Below are 18957 nucleotides of genomic sequence, written 5' to 3'. Positions count from 1 at the left end.
GGTAAAAGAGAAGAGGCTAAAAGTTAAAGTGTTTGTGCACTGAATAAATCTGTTCATTTGTATTTGTGGTGAGCCTATATGCTCTTTTGAGTTTCCTTTTTTATTTCACACCCTAACAATGGGTAACATTAAACAGGGAATGTATTTAGATTTGCTCTGACAACCAAGTTAATTGAAATGTTAAAAGACCTCTGTTTCAATGGGAAAAATAAATTTTTCAAGAGGAGCTGTGTCCTTCTTAAAAGAGAGATCACAAAAGAAGTGAGACATATGATGGAAGCCATTAGAGAGATGGATGAATGCCACTTTGTGAAGTGCTGTTTCAGCTGTCTCAGGAGACGAGCTGCCAAGCACTCTCAAGAAGGAAATACGAAATCAGACATTTGTATGTGTGCAGTACCCACCATGTTTGCTCTGAGCAGAGAGAACCACATGAAGCAAGACAGTAAAGGTGAAATCCAACAAGATAGCCTACTTTATTGCCATGGCAACAGAACCCTGATGAAAAGTAGAAAAACAAATACCTCTGAAAAAAAACCTGTGCTATGTATATCTACTGAATTGAGGAAAAATGCACTCATGGCAGGAGCCTGATATTTTTACCATTTGGTGACTTCCCTTAACAAAACCATGTGTACTGCTTTTGGAAAATGTTGAATTAAAAAGCATTGCATTTACTAAATTATTTAGTTGATCCTGTTGCTAAATTCAGATTGATATGTGAAAGCTGTACCTTCAGATTAGAATCTTTAGTGTTATTGCAGAGGTCAAAGCATTAACATTTTCACTCTCCTTGATGCCTTTGACAAACTTTTGCCATCATATTTCACACAAATTGTACGTTCAATGAGAAAGAGAAGTTCTATGACATTCTGATATTTGATTAAAATTAAAACTATATTTTATTTAAAATTCTCATATTTCAACCATTATTTTTAAAAATGTTCTCACTTCAACATGCTGTTTATTAGTACACAGTTTAGTTTGGAGGGAAAACATTGTCTTTTTTCTATTCTGAGTTTGTTTAACTATCACAGCTTCCTACATCTTCCCGGTTTTAACCAATTTTGAGTTGTTCCTAAGATTGTTTGTATTCAAATAAGACCTCCTTTTTTTGTAGAAAAAGTCTGGGAAAGCTCATTTTTCATTTTTAAAATCAGCTTCACTGATGTAATTTACATACAATAAAATCTACCCTTAAAAAGTGAGTTTTGACAAATGTCACATAACTATTACCACAATCAATTTCTTTGCAAAATTAATACCAATTTCTTCACATTGATTAAAGTGTTTCATTTAGAAATTAAAATATGCATCTTTGACTTATCATACACTGTGTACTAACTGGCTCTTAGAAAAAAATATAGAAATATTGCACCAAATCTGACTTCTTTATGCTATTATTGCTATGACTATTATATATGTATATGTTATCAATCCAATAATGGAGGTTATAAATTTTTATACTTTCAAATTTAATTTTAGAGTCAGGGGTACATGTGCAGATTTGTTACATGTCATCTCATGACACTAAGGTTTGGGGCACAAATTATCCTATCACCCACGGAGTGACCATAGTACCTAAATTTATAGCCCTTTTGCCCCTTTCCTACTCTCTCCTTGAGTAGTCCCCATTGAGTATTATCTTTATGTCCATGTGTACCCAATGCTTAGCTCCCACTTACAAGTGAGAACATGTGGTATTTGGTTTTTGTTCCCACATTAATTTGCTGGATAATGCCCTCCAGTGGTATCCATGTTGTTGCAGAGACCATGATTTTATTAATTTTTATGGCTGCATAGTATTCCACAGTGTATATGAACCACATTTTCTTTATTCAGTCTACTGTGGATGGGCACCTAGATTGATTCCATGTCCTTGCTATTGTGACTAGTGGTGACATAAATGTAATAGTACCTGCATCTTTGGGGTAGAATGATTAATTTTCCTTTGGGTATAAATCTAGCAATGGGATGGATGAGTTGAATGGTAGCTCTGTTTTAAGTTATTAGAAATCTTCAAACTGCTTTCTTCAGTGACTGAACTAATTCACATTTCTAGCAACAGTGTATAAGCATTCCCTTATCTCCACAACCTTGTCATCTATTATTTTTTGACTTTTTAACAATAACCATTCTACTTTCGGAGGCCAAGGCAGGAAGATCACTTGAGGTCAGGAGTTCTAGACCAGCCTGATCAACATGGTGAAACCCCATCTCTACTAAAAATACAAAATAGCTGGGCGTAATGACACACACCTGTAATCTCAGCTACTTCGGAGGCTAAGGTGGGAGAATTGCTTGAATGCAGGAGGTGGAGGCTGTAGTGAGCCAAGATCGTGTCACTGCATTCCATCCCTGGTGACAGAGTGAGACTCCAACTCAAAACAAAACAAACAAACAAACAAAAACTCAAAAAGCAATAGCCATACTTACTGGGGTGAGATGGTATCTTATTGTGGTTTTGATTTGCATTTCTCTGAGGATTAGTTATGTTGAGAATTTTTTCATGGTTTTTGGCCGCTAATGTTTGTCTTCTTTTGAGAAATGTCTGTGTATGTTTTTGCCCGCTTTTAAAGGGTGTTATTTGTTTTTGCTTGTTGAATTGTTTCAGTTCCATATAAATTCTGGAACTAGACCTTTATCTTGTGCATAGTTTGAGAATATTTTCTCTCATTCTATAGGTTGTCTGTATACTCTTAATAATTTCTTTTAATGTTCAGAATCTCTTTATTTTAATTAGATTCCACTTGCAAATTTTTGTTTTTTTGCAATTACTTTTGAGGACTTAGCCATAAACTTTTGGGCTAAGGCCAGTGTCAAGAAGGGCATTTTCTAAGTTTTCTTCTAGGATTTTTATGGTTTTAGCTATCATATTTAAATCTTTAATCCATACTGAATTGATGTTTGTATATGGTGAAAAGTAGGAGTCCAGTTTCAATCTTCTGCATATGGCTTAAAAGTTATCCCAGCTCCATTTATTGAATATGTCCTTTCCTCATTGCTTATTTTTGCTGGCTTTGTCAAATATCAGATGTTTGCAGGTGAAAGGCTTTATTTCTGTTTCCTCTTAATCTGTGTGTCTGTTTTTGTACCAGTATCATGCTGTTGAGGTTACAGTAACCTTAGAATATAGTTTGAAGTCTGATAATGTGATGCATCTCGCTTTGTTCTTTTTGCTTTGGAGTACTTTGACTATTCAGGCTCTTTTTAGTTCCATATGAATTTTAGAGCAGTTTATTCTATGTCTGTGCAAAACGACTTTGGTAATTTGATAGGAATAACATTAAATCTATAGATTGCTTTGGGCAGTATGACCATTACAATAATATTGATTTTTCCTATCCATGAGCATGTAATATTTTTCTATTTGTTTGTTTTCATCTTTGATTTATGTTAGCAGTGTTTTTAAATTCTCATTGTAGAGATCTTTCACCTTTTTTGGATAGATATATTCCTTTTTATTTTTGTTTGTGGCAATTATAAATGGGATTGCATTCTTGATTTGGCTCTCAGCTTAAATATTATTGTAGACAGAAGTGCTACTGATTTTTACACATTGATTTTGTGTCCTAAAATTTTACTGAAGTCATTTATCTGTCCTAGGAGCCTTTTACCTAAGTCTTCAGAATTTTCTAGGTGTAGAATCATATCTCTGTGAAGAGAGATAATTTTACCTTTTCTTTTCCTATTTAGATGCTTTTTATTTGTTTCTCTTGCCTGATTGCTCTGAATAGGACTTGCAGTACTGTGTGGAACAACCTCGTCTTGAGCCTGTTCTTAACTGGAATGCCCCCAGCATTTGCCTATTCAGTATGATGTTGGCTATGTGTTTGTCATAGATGGCTCTTATTGTTTGTTGTGTTCTTTCAATGCTGTCTGGTGAGGTGTTTTATCATGAAGGGATATTGTATTTTATCAAAACACTTTTCTGTACAAATTGAGATGGTTATACACTTTCTGCTTTTAATTTTATTTATGTAGTGAATCACATTTATCAACTTGCATATGTTGAAACAAACTTTCATTCCAAGAATAACGCCTACTTGATCATGGTGAATTAACATTTTGATGTGCTGCTGGATTTGGTTTGCTAATAGTTTGTTAAAGATTTTTGGGTCTATATTCATCAAGGATGCTGGCCTGCAGTTTCCTTTTATGGTTGAGACTTTGCCAGATTTTTTATTATAGTGATGTTGGCATCATAGAATGTGTTAAGAAGGAGTTCTTTCTCCTAATTTCTTTTTGGAATAATTTTAGTAGAATTGGTACCAGCTCTTCTTTGTGCATCTGGTAGAATTTGGCTGTGAATCTATCTGCTCTGGGGCTTTTACAGTTGGTAGTTCTTTTTTTTTAAAAAAATAGTAATTAAATTTTGAAATTCAATATTGGGGTGAGGAGCCAAGATGGCCGAATAGGAGCAGCTCCGGTCTACAGCTCCCAGCGTGAGCGACGCAGAAGACAGGTGATTTCTGCATTTCCATCTGAGCTTTGAAGAGAGCAGTGGTTCTCCCAGCAAGCAGCTGGAGATCTGAGAATGGGCAGACTGCCTCCTCAAGTGGGTCCCTGACCCCTGAACCCCAAGCAGCCTAACTGGGAGGCACCCCCCAGCAGGGGCAGACTGACACCTCACACAGCCAGGTACTCCAACAGACCTGCAGCTGAGGGTCCTGTCTGTTAGAAGGAAAACTAACAAACAGAAAGGACATCCACACCAAAAACCCATCTGTACATCACCATCATCAAAGACCAAAAGTAGATAAAACCACAAAGATGGGGAAAAAACAGAGCAGAAAAACTGGAAACTCTAAAAAGCAGAGCGCCTCTCCTCCTCCAAAGGAATGCAGTTCCTCACCAGCAATGGAAGAAAGCTGGATGGAGAATGACTTTGACGAGCTGACAGAAGAAGGCTTCAGACGATCAAATTACTCCGAGCTACAGGAGGACATTCAAACCAAAGGCAAAGAAGTTGAAAACTTTGAAAAAAATTTAGAAGAATGTATAACTAGAATAACCAATACAGAGAAGTGCTTAAAGGAGTTGATGGAGCTGAAAACCAAGGCTCGAGAACTACGTGAAGAATGCAGAAGCCTCAGGAGCTGATGCGATCAACTGGAAGAAAGGGTATCAGCGATGGAAGATGAAATGAATGAAATGAAGTGAGAAGGGAAGTTTAGAGAGAAAAGAATAAAAAGAAACGAGCAAAGCCTCCAAGAAATATGGGACTATGTGAAAAGACCAAATCTACGTCTGATTGGTGTACCTGAAAGTGATGGGGAGAATGCAACCAAGTTGGAAAACACTCTGCAGGATATTATCCAGGAGAACTTCCCCAATCTATCAAGGCAGGCCAACATTCAGATTCAGGAAATACAGAGAACGCCACAAAGATACTCCTCGAGAAGAGCAACTCCAAGACACATAATTGTCAGACTCACCAAAGTTGAAATGAAGGAAAAAATGTTAAGGGCACCCAGAGAGAAAGGTCGGGTTACCCTCAAAGGGAAGCCCATCAGACTAACAGCGGATCTCTCGGCAGAAACTCTACAAACCAGAAGAGAGCGGGGGCCAATATTGAACATTCTTAAAGAAAAGAATTGTCAACCTAGAATTTCATATCCAGCCAAACTAAGCTTCATAAATGAAGGAGAAATAAAATACTTTACAAACAAGCAAATGCTGAGAGATTTTGTCACCACCAGGCCTGCCCTAAAAGAGCTCCTGAAGGAAGCACTAAACATGGAAAGGAACAACCGGTACCAGCCATTGCAAAATCATGCCAAAATGTAAAGACCATTGAGACTAGGAAGAAACTGCATAAACTAATGAGCAAAATAACCAGCTAACATCATAATGACAGGATCAAATTCACACATAACAATATTAACTTTAAATGTAAATGGACTAAATGCTCTAATTAAAAGACACAGGCTGGCAAATTGGATAAAGATACAAGATCCATCAGTGTGCTGTATTCAGGAAACCCATCTCACGTGCAGAGACACACATAGGCTCAAAATAAAAAGAGGGAGGAAGATCTACCAAGCAAATGGAAAACAAAAAAAGGCAGAGGTTGCAATCCTAGTCTCTGATAAAACAGACTTTAAACCAACAAAGATCAAAAGAGACAAAGAAGGCCATTACATAATGGTAAAGGGATCAATTCAACAAGAAGAGCTAACTATCCTAAATATATATGCACCCAATACAGGAGCACCAAGATTCATAAAGCAAGTCCTGAGTGACCTACAAAGAGACTTAGATGCCCACACATTAATAATGGGAGACTTTAACACCCTACTGTCAACATTAGACAGATCAACGGGACAGAAAGTCAACAAGGATACCCAGGAATTGAACTCAGCTCTGCACCAAGCGGACCTAATTGACATCTACAGAACTCTCCACCCCAAATCAACAGAATATACATTTTTTCAGCACCACACCACACCTATTCCAAAATTGACCACATAGTTGGAAGTAAAGCTCTTCTCAGCAAATGTAAAAGAACAGAAATTATAACAAACTATCAGACCACAGTGCAATCAAACTAGAACTCAGGATTAAGAAACTCACTCAAAACCACTCAACTACATGGAAACTGAACAACCTACTCCTGAATGACTACTGGGTACATAACGAAATGAAGGCAGAAATAAAGATGTTCTTTGAAACCAACGAGAACAAAGACACAACATAACAGAATCTCTGGGATGCATTCAAAGCAGTGTGTAGAGGGAAATTTATAGCACTAAATGCCCACAAGAGAAAGCAGGAAAGATCCAAAATTGACACCCTAACATCACAATTAAAAGAACTAGAAAAGCAAGAGCAAACACATTCAAAAGCTAGCAGAAGGCAAGAAATAACTAAAATCAGAGCAGAACTGAAGGAAATAGAGACACAAAAAAACCTTCAAAAAATTAATGAATCCAGGAGCTGGTTTTTTGAAAGGATCAACAAAATTGATAGACCGCTAGCAAGACTAATAAAGAAAAAAAGAGAGAAGAATCAAATAGACGCAATAAAAAATGATAAAGGGGATACCACCACCAATCCCACAGAAATACAAACTACCATCACAGAATACTACAAACACCTCTACACAAATAAACTAGAAAATCTAGAAGAAATGGATAAATTCCTCGACACATACACCCTCCCAAGACTAAATCAGGAAGAAGCTGAATCTCTGAATAGACCAATAACAGGCTCTGAAATTGTGGCAATAATCAATAGCTTACCAACCAAAAAGAGTCCAGGACCAGATGGATTCACAGCCGAATTCTACCAGAGGTACAAGGAGGAACTGGTACCATTCCTTCTGAAACTATTCCAATCAATAGAAAAAGAGGGAATCCTCCCTAACTCATTTTAGGAGGCCAGCATCATCCTGATTCCAAAGCCAGGCAGAGACACAAACAAAAAAGAGAATTTTAGACCAATATCCTTGATGAACATTGATGCAAAAATCCTCAATAAAATACTGGCAAAGCAAATCCAGCAGCACATCAAAAAGCTTATCTACCATGATCAAGTGGGCTTCATCCCTGGGATGCAAGGCTGGTTCAATATATGCAAATCAATAAATGTAATCAAGCATATAAACAGAACCAAAGACAAAAACCATATGATTATCTCAATAGATGCAGAAAAGGCCTTTGACAAAATTCGACATCCCTTCATGCTAAAAACTCTCAATAAATTAGGTATTGATGGGACATACCTCAAAATAATGAGAGCTATCTATGACAAACCCACAGCCAATATGATACTGAATGGGCTTTCAGTTTTTCACCATTGTGTATGAGGTTAGCTGGGTTTTTCCTACATGGCCTTTATTATGTTGAAGTGATTTCCTTCTATTCCTAGTTGGTTGATTGGTCACATAGTAGTGTTGAGTCTTATCATCTTGTCATTTTTTTTGCATCAATTGAGATGATTTGTGGTTTAGTTTCCCCTTCACTCTCTTAATGTATTACATTGATTTATTTTTATATATTAAACCGTGCTTACATTCCAGGAATAAATCCCACTGGTAATGGTGTATAATATTTTAAATGAGCTCTTGAATTCAATTTGCTAATAGGTTTTTGGTGAGTAACTCGTTTATCATGATATTAGTCTACAGATTTATTTTTCTGTGTTTTCTTGGTTAGGCTTTGTTATCAGTTTAATACTTTACTCAGAATGGGCTTGAAAGTGTTCTCTCCTCTTCAAATTTTCAGAAAAGTTTGAGGAGGATGGGTGTTAATTCTTCTTTAAATGTTTGAGAAAAGTTCCCTGTTAAGCTATCTAGTCCTGGGCTTTACTTTGCTGGGAGATTGTTGATTATTGATTTAATCTCCTTATTAGTTATAGGTCTATTCAGATATTCCACTTTTTCATGATTCAGTGTTGGTAGGTTTTGTTTTTCTAGGAACATGTCTATGTCATCTAGACTATTAAATTTTTTGGAGTGCAATTTATCTTAGTACTCTCTTGTAATATTTTTGTATCTTTAGAAATAGTAGTAATGTCCTCTCTTTCATTTCTGATATTACTTTTTTGAATCTTCTCTTTTTCTTAGTCCATCTAGCTAAAAGTTTGTCAATTTTGTTGAACTTTCCAAAGAACCAACTCTTGCCTTTATTATTTCTATTGTTTTTCCATTATTGATTTTGCTTATCTCTGTTCTAATTTTTATTATTTCCTTTTTGAGCTAGTTTTGTGTTTAGTTTGTTTTTCTATTTCTAGTATGCTAAAGTGTAATGTTAGACTTATTGATGTGAGATCTTTCCTCCTTTTTAATATAAGCATTTATTTACAGCTATAAATTTTTCTCATAACACTGTGTTTGCTGCATCCCGTAAGCTTTGGTATGTTATGCTGTAATTTTCATCTGTTTTGAGATATTCTATAATTACCCTTATGATTTCTTTTTTGATCCACTTGTTGTTTAAGAGTGTGTTGTACAGAATTCTGATAATCCTGACCTTTGAGACGGGGGCTATATTTATTGGTGTCTTCTCTCAACTGACTCAGTCACAGCTAAACAAGTAGTCTTGTCTGAGAAGCCACTGATCTCTGAGGAGACAGATCTTATTGAGCTAACTCTACTGGAGAGCTCATGTGCCACATTGGTTCTTTGGCCTCTGTGTATCATAAGCCTCCAAATATTTTTGTGGAAGGAAGTCATGGAATCCATTGTAAATAGTTGCCAATTCATCATGGGAGTACTGATTCAGGTGACAGCCCTGTTGGTACCACTGCAACTAACCTGAAACAGCCTCAGGTTATCCCCTCATAAGGTGATCTTCTCAGGGGTCTTTTAAACCTTGACCTCAGTCAACCAGTCAATGTGCCACAGGTGTCCTCCATGCAGATTGGAGCAGTGGATCTCTTGGGAGGAGGATAAGATAGTCTGGTGGGACAATCCTTCATCCTATGATGGGTGTCTGCAACCTTTGTTTCTTCATCTACACCTGCTGTGATCAGCAGTGGACTGAATGACCTGTTTGAACTCTCCACAGGGATAGGCATGGCACCTGGTGGGTATGTGGCTCCTAAGGCTATTTCTGGCTACCTGCATTACAGGATAAAGGCTTAGAGATTTCAGGAACATTGACTCACCACCTAGGGCACATCTATATGGAAATGAACTTCACCAATACAGCTCTGCAGCATATGACAGATTTTGCAATCTAGTTTAACAAGAATAGCACTCCTCTGGCCATCCATACACCACTGATGCCAAATCAGAACATTGATGTCTCCCTGCCTCTCAACACCTTGGGCCTAGTCATGAAGATGACTGAATAACCTGCAGGTGGCTATGAAAAACAATATTGATGTCTTCTACTTCAGTCACCTCACCCCACCTCACCCCAATCAGTGTGCTTTTTAGAAGATGGCAAAATGGAGCACCAGGTCTTTCTTGCAACAGGGAAGGATATTCCCAATGAAATGAACTTCAGTTTTAGATTAAGGAATGTCATTTAAATGCTGACATTGTTTCCAGCAAGTTGCAAAACAATAATGTTTACACTATCGCCAAGAGGAATGTGGAAGGCCAGGATATGGTGTACCAATCCCTTAAGCTCACTAATGGCATTTGGATTTTGGCTGAGCTATGTATCCACCCAGAAAACCCCCATTATATGCTGTCACTGAAGTGCAGAGCTCCTGAAGTCTCCCAATACATATCAAGTCTAGGACAGCATTTTGAGAAAATAACAAGACTTGTCCACTACCTTCCAATCACGCTGTGATCAGTGCAAGCCAAGAACTCTTTTTTTTTTCTTTTAATGATTTCCAGTAAGAAAAGGAATAATGATTTATTTTCCCTCAACTTTTTAAAAAATCACAAACCTTTATAAAAGTTTAAAAAATAGTACAATGAACATCCATGTACCTTTACCTAGAGTCAACATTTTGTTATTTTCCCACATTTCTTTTTTTTAAATTTTTTTATTATACTTTAATTTCTAGGGTACATATGCACAATGTGCAGGTTTGTTACATATGTATACATGTGCCATGTTGGTGTGCTGCACCCATTAACTGGTCATTTACATTAGGTATATCTCCTAATGCTATCCCTCCCCACTCCCCCAACCCCACAACAGGCCCCAGTGTGTGATGTTCCCCTTCCTGTGTCCAAGTGTTCTCATTGTTCAATTTCCACCTATGAGCGAGAACATGTGGTGTTTGGTTTTTTGTCCTTGCAATAGTTTGCTGAGAACGATGGTTTCCAGCTTCATCCATGTCCCTACAAAGGACATGAACTCATCATTTTTTATGGCTGCATAGTATTCCATGGTGTATATGTGCCACGTTTTCTTAATCCAGTCTGTCACTCTTAACTGGAAGATGTGTTGCTGTGTAGAATCTGAACCCAAACATACTGAGGTAACCCAGCAAGGTAGTAACTAGTCTAACCTGTCTAACCTGTGCTAACATTAGAGTACAACCTGTTGGATACTTTTAGCATCCTGTGAACATTGGTAACCACTGCTTCAGTCACCTCCTAACTCTTGCCACCTGCTGCTCCTGTCTGTGCTTACTTGTGGGCTTCTCCGTGCTGTGCCAATGGCTGGCTTTTTCTACACCCTCTTTTGAGTGTAGTTTGGTATTTTGTAATTGAGAGCTCGTTCCAAAAGCAGAAAAAGACAACAAATGCTAAAGCAAGAAAGTGTCACTGAAAAAAAGTGTGTTGTTTAATTTCCACATATTTGTAGATTTCCCACTTCTACTATTATTTTTCAGTTTCATTCCATTGTGTTCAGAAAAGAATCACTGTACAATTTTAATCCTTTAACGTTTATTAAAACTTGTTTAGTGGCCTAAAATATCGTCTATCCTGGAGAATGTCCATGTGTACTTCAGAGGAATATGCTACTGTTGATTAGAATAAAATTTTATTCTTTTCTTTATTTTGATTAGGAATGTGAGATTTAGGAATGAAATAGTTTACCTAGGATTAAGCAACAAGGAAGGTGACTTGGAAAGTTTAGAAACTCAAGTTTTTTAACATGAACATTTTATAATCAAAATATAATTTTCAAGTAGTTTAAAATATGATTCTTAAATAAACCCATGCCACAGACCTTAATTTAATCCATTAATTCTTAAGAAAACACTTAATATTGTAAAGATAGGACAAAATTATATTGAGAATCTATTTATACATATTTTGAATAAAAAATGTTAAAATAAGACTGCAATGTTAAATAGTTAATTTGCTATATGGCAATATTAAAAACATCTTTGGAATTATGTTTTCTACCAGACTTAAGTCCACAATTGAAGATGAAACTTATAAATGTTTGACCTCTAACTGAATAATAAATTCAAACACAGGTAGCGATTCTTAAGTAATTCCCTGGTATGACATTAAAAGTGCATGCCATACTTTCAATATGACTTCATTCTTTTGATTTTCAAATTTTGTATAACTTTTCTCAATATTATTACACATTGTAAATTGATGGAATTTTTCTTCTGAGTTTTAAATTTTCTGGGTCATCAACTTCGGAAAACTGACATGTATTAAATGAAAAATGGGGATTTATAGTGTGGAGTCTTTTTTTCTTATCTGTGGAGTTACATTTCACAGTTTAATAAAATTCTTAGCAATTTTTGGCAATGCAGGAATGTGAACAACATTTCGAGGACAGCTTTTGGTATAAGGGAACATTGCTTATACCTGGGAAGTACTAGTGCATAATGAATTTGGTGCTTAGATTTTCTAAATTGTGTAATTTTTTTACATTAACTACAGTCAATATATCAAGTTTATAAAGATATATAATATTATTTGATATAATTTCAAATATTTCATGCACTTTGCAGGTCTCAACGTTAGCTCATGGATGTTGAATGTGAAGCTTTTAAGATTATTTTTTATAATGTCAGCTACATAATCAGGAATTTTCAGGTTAGAGTACATCTTTTTCCCACCTTATGTATTTAGGTTGTAAATAGTAAAAATAATAAAATTGTAGATCATAGAAATAAAAATATGTCATTTAAGGCAAAATAAGAGTACAGGATGGTTGAATAGTCCATGTATTTTATTAACTTGAGTGAAATGAATTAACATTCTTTAGTCAATACCACAATGGAAGCAAATTCACCATTAAACTGAGGAACATATCTCTGGAGATTCTCTCTGAGCTGAAATAATTTTACAAATCTGTGGTTAAGTAGCTTCATCTCTGAATATGCCAGCAACAGTGAAAGAGCTGAATGGCCTATGAACTATTAACCTCTCACTTTACAAGTGGTCCAATAGGAACAGTGTTTAGCATGCACACAGCTCATGTGAGGCTGTTGGAATCTCCTTTGTATTCTATTCCTGCTTTCTGGGTTAATAGAGGGCTTACATGTTTAGAACTGTCAAGTGAGTATCTTTTTACAAGCATTACACCAATTTCAGTAGAGGGTAAAAGAACAAAGAATGTAATCTTATTCATATAATTCAAGAGCACTCAATTATTTGGGCACTCTGAGATCGTTATTTTATCATTTTGAAGAGCATGTAGTTAATTGAAGAATAAAGTGGATCTGACTTGGGAAAACTACATTTTAAAAAATACTATCTATGGCAATTCCTGTTGCTATTTCAAGTTTTCCAAGTAGAAGTTTTTTTTTTTTTTGTCTGTTGTTGTTTTTCCTAAGACTCTTATTCCAACTTCTAATTTTAAGTCTTATTGATACATGCTTTCTCTGGTTTTCTCATATAAAGACACACATTACTGTCTGATATATTTTAGTAGCCTCTTTCTTCAGCATTTGATCATTTCTTCAATATTTTCTATCTTTTACCGATTGACTATATCTTATTTCCCCAGTATAATACTGTAGTCTTCACTGTTCCCTCAATATCAGCCTTTTTCTTCATAGTTTCATAATTAGATTGGGGAGGATAAAACACAAATATATTGTCAATGAGCTTCTATAATCTTGTCAACAATGGCAATTTTTTAAGAAGTTTAGGGGATTTGTGGTTTTCATATTGTTGCCTGTGAAGGTAGCGTTTGTGTACTCATCAGGAAATTAAATGCTAATGGTGAAAGCAAGCTATTATAAGCAAAATGATATAGCCAATTAGGTCATCTTTTTCTGTAAGATTTTGTTCAATCCTGTGTAGAGTTGATAATAAATTGTTAAGGGTGGGGTATTTTTTAAACATCATCTGGTTTCACCTCTCCATTCTTAACATGAGGAATATATATCCAGAAATGTTAAGTGACCGATCAAAGTTTCACAGTTCCAAACATCTTTCATGTGTCCTGTTCCTGCTGAGATCTTTGATGTGAATTCTTATTCATCAGAAGAAACCACACCATTCACTTTAGTACTTATGCTCAGAATATTTCTTGTGTTTATATTCTGTGGTGTCCACAAGAGATATGTGGGGTTCATTACTTCCATTATGTACATTAAGTTCCTGGAAGGCATTCTACCAATACATTTTGTCCAGTGTGATAAGCCCACGGTATCAATAAAAATTGATAATTTGCTTTTTGTAACTTGTGGCTAATTTCAATTTCAAATAGAGTGATAAGTACAAGCTTCATTGAGACCTTCCTAGTTGATCAAAGGCTTGAAAGACATGAGATAGCTGTGCAGATACCCAGCAGAAAAGCATTCCAGGACAATGTGTCAGACAGTACAATTGGCCCAAGGTACCATTATTCCTGTTGTTTATGAGAAGTAGCAGGCAGTGTGGGTGGCCACTGTAGAATAAGCTAGTGATGAGATTGGGGGGTGGTGGATGGTGCAGATCACACAGGGCCTTCTAAGCTGTATTTGACTCATATGGCTGTTGTAACAAATTACTACAAGCTGGATGGCTTAAAATGACATAAATTTATTTTTTCATAGTTCTAGAGACTATAAATGCAAAATCAAGATGTCAGTAGCACCACGCTTTCTCTCAAAGCTGTAGAGAAGTATCCTTCCCTTGCTTTTCCTAGCTACCAGTCATTAGAACAGGGCCCACTCTAATACACGATGACGTCATCTTAACTTTATCATATTTGCAAAGACTATATTTCCAAATAAAGTCAAACTTCAATATTCCAGATAGACATGCCCTTTTGGAGGTCTATTAAATAAAGTACATAAGCCATTGAGAAGAACCTGTTTTTTAATTCTGTGGAAACGGAGCTATTGCAGGTATTATAGCAAACAAGTAACATTATCTAGCTTTTAATTTAAAAAGATATCTCTGGTTGCTCCAGTGACATTGGACTGTAGGGGAGCAATGGCATGTAACAGGGAACCAGGTAGGGATCTATCAGTCATGACAAAGGTAAAGAATGATAGTGGCTCAGACCAAGTTTGTGTCCATGCAGGAGGTGAGAAACAGTCAGATTGTGGATATCTTTAGAAGATTAAACCAACAGAATTTCCTGATAAAATCAGCTATACAATATGGGAGTAAGAAAGGGGTACAAAATGATCCCAAATTTTTGCCCTGAGCCATTGGAAGTGACTGTATTATCCACTGAAATGGAAAAGGCTGATAAAGAAGCAGGTATTAACATTTTGTTTTTGTTACCTGAGGACATTTCTGGTAGGCAGTTGATATAGAACTCTGGAGTTTATGAGCAAGGTCTGAGTAGCAGATCCATATTTAGGAGTCACAGCAAATAAATGCATTTAAAGTCACTGAAAGGAATAAAATCACGTTGCACATAAATGTAGATGGAAATGAGAAGATAACCAAGAACTGAGTCCTAGCACATTTCAACATTAAGTGGTAGGGGAGAAGAGAACTCAACAAAGGAGACAGAAAGAACAATCATTACCACCAGGCACGGTGGCTCAAACGCCTGTAACCCCAGCACTTTGGGAGGCTGAGGCAGGGGAATCACCTGAGGTCAGGTGTTGAGACCAGGCTGACCAACATGGTGAAACAGCATCTCTACTAAAAATACAAAAATTAGCTGGGTGTGGTGGCGCATGTCTGTAACCCCAGCTACTTGGGATGCCGAGACAGGAAAATCATTTGAACCTGGGAGGCAGAGGTTGCAGTGAACCGAGACTGTGCCACTGCACTCCAGCCTGGGCAACAAGAGCGAAACTCCATTTCAAAAAAAAAAAAAAGAACAATCATTAAATCATTATCATCAGAGGATTTTCAGAAGGGTTAAATAAGATACAGCAATAAATCCATTTAGCTCCATGGTTCACTTTTAGTAAGCACTCAGTAAATCCTAGCTGTTTGTCACTAGTTAACTATTATACCATAGTTATCTGAGTTTCCCACAATACTATATGTTTCTTGAAGGCAGTTACAAACATGGTACTTGGTACATAATGGGTAATCATTTAATATTTGTTGAATAAATGAGTGAAGTTCCTTATTTGTTTCTGTAACTTTTATTTGTACTTACTCTGTTATAGCCCTTGTGCTATGGTATTATAATGGTTTGTTATTACGGCTGTTAGCTTCCCTATATGCTCACATTTGAATTTATATTAGATATTAAACACAATTTTTATGGTGTAAAGAGATTAGTCAAGGCAGAATTGAAATAATGATCTCTGTCTCTTTCTTTCCTTTTTCGTTAGCTTTCCAAATATTTCCAGAGTGCATGCACTATTGTTCATATGTACCACTATACCTTATACCAGACCACCATTATCAATCGTAAGGATTATTGCAACAGTTTCCTAACTGGTAACTCTTTCTCCTGATGAGATCTCTTCCAAATTCCTCTTATTGTCAAACCAAAGTGATATTTCAAAATGCACAATTCTGATCAGCTTAGTCTCCCCATAAGACTGTTCAATGATTTTTATCAATAAAATAAAATAAAGATTTCACCTTTGGCCATACTTTCAATCTCATTTTCCTCAGAACTACTTTTAGTGTTCTCATCTGTACCTTCACTAAACCTTTTTTAAAACTTATTTTGTATTTAGCTTTTATTTATTGAGCTTTTAAAAAATAACCATCCCTGTAATAAGAGGTGAGGATACAGGGATAAACAAAGTAGGTAATTTCACTTTCTTTGTGGAGATTACAAAATGATTGATCAGATAGGCATTTAAATAAATAGTTGCAAATTTGAAGAGTGTTCTAGAACTGCAGGGTGATATGGTTGTGTTTTATGAAGAACCTTAGTCCCAGGTTAGGAGCGGGGTGGAGGGATTCCTTTTATCTTGTCTGCATATATTTATATAAGTGACTCATCCTAGGACACTCTTCACCTCTCAGTTTGTCTAGTCACTTTTCAGATATCAATTTATACATCTGTTATTCATTCAGACTTCAGTGACTCTAAGTTTAGGCTAATGCTCTCGTCTTTTCTGCATTTACCAATCATATCAGGTTTCCTCATTGTAAACATCTGTTTAATGATCACTCTGTAAGTTTTGTGAGGACGAGTATAAGGTTCTATTTATTGCTGTGTCCCTTTTGCTTAGAATGGTCCTGGGTACAAAGAATTTTTGTTGAATGAATAAATAAATACATATAAATGTGTCTTTTACCTTTTTCTACTCTCTTGTCCTATTTAGGACATATTATATCAAAGTTATCCCATGCCTGCAACAAGAGGAAATCAATAAACATTTGTTTAAAACTTAATTAGGAGAGGAGTGTGAATGTGGTTTCTACCTTCTCCAATGCCCCTCCTTCCCTTTAGGCAGATAATTTTGTTACTCCCTTCAAGCAAAGGCATGACAAAATAATACATTCATGAACACTGAAGTGCTAAGAATATGATATGTTACTTATTAACTATTCCAGATGAGTTTATCATCTACTAACATCTAGGCATTCGGTATATATTATAAACAGTTCAGATTTTGTTCCTACCAACCTGGATCCTCATCTGCCCGGTTCTCCTCTCTAAAAGGACCGAGTGGTATTAGCACTTGGGTTATTGGAGCATTTTTAATAGTTATAGACTATCATAAAATTTCTAAAGTTCATATAAAGATAAGTAAAAATATTTTTGTACATTTGTAATCTCATTTAATAATTAACATTTCTGATTATGCAAGTAATAACATGCCTTGTATTTAGAAATAGATTACTGTTTTCAAACATTTTTAAATTGCATCCTCCCATCCTAACAGTGTTATGCAGGGAAAAATGTTACCATTAATTCTATTTTGCAGAGGAGGAAAGACTCAATTTAATGTTACCTCACTTGCTTAAGTTTACATGTGTAGAAATTAAGGACGTAAATATTCTAATTTCAAATTCAAAAAGTTTTTTCTACTTAAAAGCATTGCCATTTACTTAGCTTATTCAACACAAACCAGAAAGTTTAACAAACATCTAATGAATTCAGTTTTTAGACTGCTCTTCAAGGTGATTTAAGAACTCAAACTAATTTCTACCATGTGGGATTTTCCTTGGTCAATAAAGCATACACAATTATTTCAGGTTTTGGTTTGGTTATGTAGATGTTTAGATTTGCTTGTCTTAAATATCCTATTTCTTAACATAATGGAATATGTTTTGTGTTAATAAAATAAAACCAATAGGAGGATAAAAATCACTCCTTTATATTTGGTACACTTAGGCTTGCTGAGAGCTAATCCCAGTGGTGGCCCAGAAGTCGGATATTTTCATTTTCTTGTTCTGAGAAAATTAAATTTCCCTGTTTCAAGAAGTTGAGAGTTATACGGGAATATCACCCATCTGAGTGCATTCACAGAAACTCTCTGGAGTGATCATTATGCTAAACAAAATGCTCAAGCAGCTCTTGATACCTATTGGTTTCAATGACGCTCACTTTATACTCTTATTAGTATTTACTTTTTTATTATTTTCTTTTTAGATAGAGCCTGAACTTTTCTGCATTTCAAATTATGGGAACAGATTCCCTTTACCCTTCAAAAATTCCAGTAGAAGTGTTTCCCTTTAAGTCATATCAGACAGGTTAGTCAGAAAATGTGAGCAGATTGGGAATCATCAATTAATCCTATTTTTTCTATTATGGGAAAAATTATCTAGGATGCTTTCCTTTTTTTATTTTTCTCTTTCCCCATCTTAAAAAATAAAACAAAAAACAAAACAACGACAATAAAAAAGAACGGTAATAAGACACTAACTACATAAGTAACGGGCACACAAACTTTAATAAATTTTGTTTTTAAATCTTGTTTTATTATTTTAGGATCATTGTTATTATTATTTTAACATCTAATAGAGACTTATATATAATTTCATGGAATTTATTGCTAAATACGCTATTTGAAATGGTTAAGTTTAGTATATTTTGATTCGATGAATAACCTGAAAAAGAAAACACTCTAAAAATTTATATTAAATGGAATAAATAAGCTCTGTATGTTGTATGCTGATTGAGAGCTTAGAATAATTAAGAAGTTATGTAATTATCAGAAAAAAATTAAAAACTTGGAAATTTGATAAATAATAAAAGTAGAATTTCTTTTAATTTCTCTTGGGGTGTAGGCTCATATCTGACAGATAGTAAAGAATTA

At 35.5% G+C, this 18957-nt stretch overlaps 1 pseudogene; it reads left to right on the top strand.

The window, feature by feature from the left end:
- The first annotated feature begins 291 nt into the window (after positions 1 to 291).
- LOC100609016 (AP-2 complex subunit beta-like) lies at positions 292 to 10215 on the top strand (annotated as a pseudogene).
- The last annotated feature ends 8742 nt before the right edge of the window (positions 10216 to 18957 follow it).

The sequence above is a fragment of the Pan troglodytes genome, chromosome 1 (genome assembly GCF_028858775.2).
Source record: "Pan troglodytes isolate AG18354 chromosome 1, NHGRI_mPanTro3-v2.0_pri, whole genome shotgun sequence".
In the NCBI taxonomy this organism is placed as follows: Eukaryota; Metazoa; Chordata; class Mammalia; order Primates; family Hominidae; genus Pan; species Pan troglodytes.
This window is presented reverse-complemented; position numbering and strand designations above follow the sequence as displayed.